A 6000-nucleotide genomic window follows, 5' to 3' on the forward strand; every position below is an offset into this window, starting at 1 on the left:
ATACACATGCACCAGTGATTTTCTTTATGATTTTTCAGATTCCATAATGAAAAGCAAAGTCACCTAAAGAACTCTGAGATGTTTTTATTATCAAAGTTTTTGAATAACTGGTTACAGATCAGTTTCTATTTTCTCTGATAGTGAGTAGATCAGTATTTGCAACTAATTTGGACTAATTTGGAAAAGAAATACTGTTAAGTGGCCAAATTAAGCATTAAATAATGATCATTAAAATGATATTTTTAAACTGTAGTAAATGTTTTCCTGTATTGCAGTTTTTTTACTTATAATAAATATTATACCATAATATTTAAATATATTTTCTTAATTATAACCATAGACTCAAAATGTTAGTTGGTAGTGCTCTAAATGCTGTACATGCATGGACGTATTTTTCATTTATACTCACATTGAGCTGCTTAGCCACTATACACACTTCTGCTTATTAATATGATGACATATTTAATGATCAAAAACATATTTCAAATAAATGCAGGACTTCTTTTAAATGGTATTTCTCAAATAGTTCACATTTGCATAATATGCATGTAATGTTATTAAAGTCATGTGTTTTGAGGAAACACAATTACTTTCTCATGATGAGCAACCAGTTTTGTACATGGAATGTGAATTTACGCAACCACCACACCTATCTAGCTAGGGAGAGTTTGAATTGTTGTTAAAAATGCTTAACCCTAGGGGTGCCTGGGTAGTGCAGTTGGTTAAGTGCCTGACTCTTGGTTTCAGCTCAGGTCATGATCTCAGGGTCGTGATCTCAGGGTCATGAAATTGAGCCCAGCATCTGGCTTCAGGTTCTGCATTCAATGCAGAATCTGTTTAGGAATCTGCCTCTTCACCCTACTCTCTCCTTCTCTCCCTCTAATATCAATCAATCAATCTTTCAAAATATGCCTAAACCACAGTCCCCATCTTGGCAAGGGATTAAGTATGTTGATATTTTTAGGAGGGAGAATAAATGCTATGTTTTAATTCTAAAATTTTAATGAAATGAGAAGCAGACAAAACAATGAATATTTTGCAAAAAAAAAAAAAATAGAAAAAAATGCCTAGAAGAGAAGAAATTTGTCCTTCTTCCTTTTTTGATATTATGCAAGGAATATCTTAAAATAAAGAAATAAAACCATGGGAAGGATCAAATCGCTCAGGGAGTTGATTAAAAAAGGTACTCCATTAGGAAAAAAAAAAAAAAAAGGCTGCTTTTATCTCAAAAGACAGGAAAATGAGGTCTTTTTTTTTTTAAGATTTTATTTATTTATTCATAAGAGACACACACAGAGAGAGAGGCAGAGACACAGGCAGAGGGAGAAGCAGGCTCCATGCTGGGAGCCCGACATGGGACTCGATCCCGGGTCTCCAGGATCACGCCCCAGGCCAAAGGCAGGCGATAAACTGAGCGCCTGAGCCACCCACGGATCCCAGAAAATGAGGTCTTAAGGGAAAAATTTCTCTGTTGCTGCCATCACCACTTTACTATACAAAATGTGTTAAACAGAGCAGCAGCAGTGGCATCCACTGGCACATCTTAGAAATGCAGATTCTGGGGTATGTGGATGGCTCCGTCAGTTAAGTGAGGGACTCTTGATTTTGGCTCAGGTTATGATGTCAGGGTGGTGAAAATGAGCCCTGCATCAGGCTCCACTCTCTGCACAGAGTCTACCTGAGGGTTTCTCTCCCTCTTTGCCCTTCCCTATGCTCACTGTCTTTCTCAAATAAAATAAATATCTTAAAAAAAAAAAAAAAAGAAATACAGACTCTTGGACCCTACTCTAAGTCTACAGAATAAGACTGAATTTTCAGAAAATCCCCAAGCAATGCTCTGTTTTAGAGTGTTGTAGAGTGCTGACTTTCCCTCACCCAAATAATTTGCCACTAAAGGAATTACCAAGGGAGTGAGTAGGGGTGGCTTATGCCCCCTACTTAAAACTCTTCCATGGAATTATGCTGTACTATAATAAATCCCAAACTTCTTACCATGGCCTCCAAGGGGCTGACAGATGTGGTTCCTGCCTCTCCTCCTACCTCATCCAGAGCAACTGTCTCCTGAGCTCATTTTGCTCTGTTCACACATACTCAGGACCTCACACATATGTTTCTTCTGTATGGAATGGCCTTTCCCTTTCCTCTTCATTTGACTAACTCCTACTCATGCTCCGAGTTCTGCTCAAATTTGCATACTTTGCTCAGAGAAGCACTTTCTAACATCCACACACCATTCATCCTCCATTTCTTGGCAGTTCTCCATTTTTGTTTTTTATCCTTATAGCAACTTGGCTCTCAGTCACTATTGTCTGTGTGGCAGTGTATGCCATCACATATCTGCCCATCTCTTTCACTAAACCATAAGCTCTCTGAGGACAGAAAGAATTACATTTTGTTCAATATTGTATATTTGTTCTGAACTTTTTCATCTCAAATACTTGGATCACTCTTCCGTCTACTTGTTTCCATCCATTTCACAAAAATTACAAGATGTCTTCCTTCAGCCACACTTATTAAAAGGTCACTTGTTACAAGTTCCCTGAAAACAGAACCAAACCCAGTGGTAACAGTTAAGAGATCTGACCTTCATTTGGTTTCTTGTACTGCCCACCATACACTCATCTGTTGCCTGGCAGTGTTTTTCTACTACCTCTGAAAATCCTAATGCAGAAGTTTTTGCAAAGGCTTATTTAGGATACATCTGCTTCTTAAGACTGTTACATATGCTGCTTTCCAGCATCCCAGAGATGGATGTAAACAGATGGGAAGTGAAGTTACTCTTTGCTGGAGAAGACGAAGGTCCAAGTTACAGCAATTGTGGCAGAAGTGGGGGGAAAGCTAATAATTCAGAGATATTCTGGAGTAGAATCAATAATGCTTGGTTACTGGTATCCTGTGGAAGGAATAAAAGATGATTCTAAAGCTGTTTTTTTTTCCCGTTTCTCTTTCTGTTTTCCTCAACTTTATGGAGGTATTATTGACAAATAGAAATTGTATATATTAGGGTGTAAAATGTGATGATTTAATATACATATACACTGGGAAAACATTAGCACAATTAAGTTAATTAACACATTTATCAACAGACATAGTTATTTTGTATGTGTGATCACTTGGGATCTACTCTTTTAAAAAATTTCAAGTACATAATACTAGAGTATTATTAACTAGAGTCACCATGCTGTACATGAGATTCCCAGAACATATTCATCTTATAACAGCAAGTTCTGGCATACTTGACAGGAAAAATGAAAGAAGCATCATGTCAGGTAAATGATAATGAGTTCAATTTAGGATATGTTGACTTTGAGGTATTATGAGACAGAAAAGTAAATTTTGTATATGGATATGTACGTGTGTGTGTGTGTGTGTAAATATATGTGTATATGTGCATGTGTGTAGGAATAGAAGCCAGTGAAAAATTAGTGAATAGGATCAACTGTTTCAATCATTCACCAAACATTTACTGAGTACCTGTTACTGTTGGTCTGGTCCTTTATTAAGCTCTAGAGATACAATAGTTAAAAAAAAAAAAAAAAAAAAAATCCATGCCTTGCAATCTAGTGAGAGGGAAGACCTCACTGGAAGAGACATTTGAATAAATACCTGAAGGAGGTAAGGAAGAAATGAGCCATGAGGATATGGGAGGAAGAACAGGTAGACAGAGAAGTGAATGCAAGCCCCTGAGATGGGAGCATTTCTAATCTACACTGTGGCTGGTGAAAAGGAAAGGAAGGAGGCAAGAGAATGAGCAGTGGCAGATATAGTTGGTGGTAAAAATTTCAGCTTTTGCTCTACAGGAAGGAACTGATCATTTTTTAAGAGACTCTCTTATAATACTGAGAATAAACTGAAGAGGTGGATGGGACCAGTGCTAAATAAAGAGACCAGTAAGAAGGTTATTGCATTTAAAATCCAGGCAAAAAGCATTGCCTGGGTGGCTCAGCTGGTTAAGAGTCTGACTTTAGCTCAGGTCATGATCTCAGGGTCCTGGGATTGAGCTCCCCAGCAGGCTCCAGACTCGCCATAGACTCTACTAGTCCCTCTGCTCCTCCCCCACTCATGTTCTTTCTCTCTCTCTCCTTGTCTCTTTCTGAAATAAATGAATAAATGAATGAATGAATAAAATCTTTAAAAATTTTTTTAAAAATAAAATCCCAGCAAAAAGTATCAGTAATTTAGCCCCAGGATGATAGCAGAGAGCTGATAAGATGTTAATCTCTGGCACATTTTGAGGGTTATAGTAACAGAAATTGCTAGCAGAATGGATATGTAATGCAATACGGTGAGAGGAATACGGATAGTACCATGGATTTTGTCCGGAGCAACTGTAAGGATGGAACTGCTTTATACTCACATGAGGAAGACTGAAGGAGGAACATACTTAGGAAATGAAACAGTTGAAGAATCCAGCCTTGGACCTGTTTAGTTTAAGAAGACTACATTAACTCAGACGTCCTCCATAGAGATATCCTGGGGCAATTTAATTTATAAGAGTGTAGAATTCATAAGTGTGTGGGAGCAGGCCAGACTCAAAATATATATCTGGACTGTGTGAATTGTGGAGATGATATTTAAAGCCATGAGACTGAATGAGATCAGTAAAGAAGTGAGCCGAGAGAAAATAAAAGGATGTAGTTGAAGCCATAAAAGCAGAACATTTTCCCAGGCACTATATAAAGGCAGAAGAAATGAGGGTCACAGAAAGAGTGGAACCATGTCCACTTAAAGAGTAGTTAGAGGGGAATGAAGTCTATAAGAAAAAAGGCAGAGAAAAAGGAAATAGAGCTTCAGAGAGCCCTGTAACCATGGGAGGTAGGACCAAATCACTACTACTGAGAAGGTCAGTCAAGAGTGAGTGGCCCACACATCGAGATCACTTTCATTGTGTGGTTCAGTAAGAAGGGAAATTGAAGTAGAGTGTGAGTAGCAGTTTACGTCAAGATGATAGTGCCTGCAAATTGTTCATAGGAAGGAACACTCGCTTTGGTTTTCAGTTTTTGCTTTTGTGCAATCTGGGGAATCTATACTAAGGAAAAGAAAACAAGAAAGAGGAGCAAGCTGAGATCAAATAATAAATAAAGATAACTAACAGTTCAAGCCCCAGTAAAAATGAAATGGTTAGAACCAAGAGAATTTGTCATTGGACAAAGAAAAACCTGTCTTTTTTTTAGATCTAGTAAGTATTGAAGGTGGGTATAAACGCAATCTGCCTTAATAAACCATTAATTTATATGATTGATATATTTAGCAAATAGCATTGCTAGGGGTAATATTTAGTAAAATTATAATTTGCAGTTAAAAATTGTTTTGTTCCAAACATAGTTTAAATTATGGGTCTTGGCTAAACTCTAATATGTGGAAGAGAATATTAATACACTGTACATGAGAAAAATAGAATTAGTATCAGAAACAGCCATGAACAACAATATATATTTAGCTAATAGTCAAAGAAATGAACCCTCAGACAATAATGAGCTATAATGTCTTAACTTGTTAAATTACCAAAAATATTTTAACTGCAACCTACAAGATTGGTTCAGATGAAGTAAAAATAGTACATTTATCCATTTATTCAATGCCACTACAGTATAGTTAGAAGGGCTATATGGGAAAATAGAAGAGGACTATATGGGAAAAATAAATGGCCTACCTAGCTTTAAAGATTATAGAAATTGAATCCAGAGAAATCACGTCTGCATGTAAGTAATGGCCATGAAAATACTGATAATTTTTTCTCCCTTGAAAATGACACCAAATTAATTCTTGTACCCATACCACCTCACACAGACCATGTGCTTTAGGGAAAGACAATGCCATCCCTGGTTGTAAGTAGAGTATAATTCTCTGGCCCAGTGAGGCATAGACTACCATGCTTTTCACCAAACCTGTTTCTTCTTGTTTGGGGGGCACAGAGCTAATATATTCATTCTGGTCTCCTTTCCACTTAGATAGGGTTGAGTTACTGAGTCCAAGCCAACTGGATGTAACTGGAAATTA

The sequence above is a fragment of the Canis lupus genome, chromosome 4 (genome assembly GCF_048164855.1).
Source record: "Canis lupus baileyi chromosome 4, mCanLup2.hap1, whole genome shotgun sequence".
Lineage (NCBI taxonomy): Eukaryota > Metazoa > Chordata > Mammalia > Carnivora > Canidae > Canis > Canis lupus.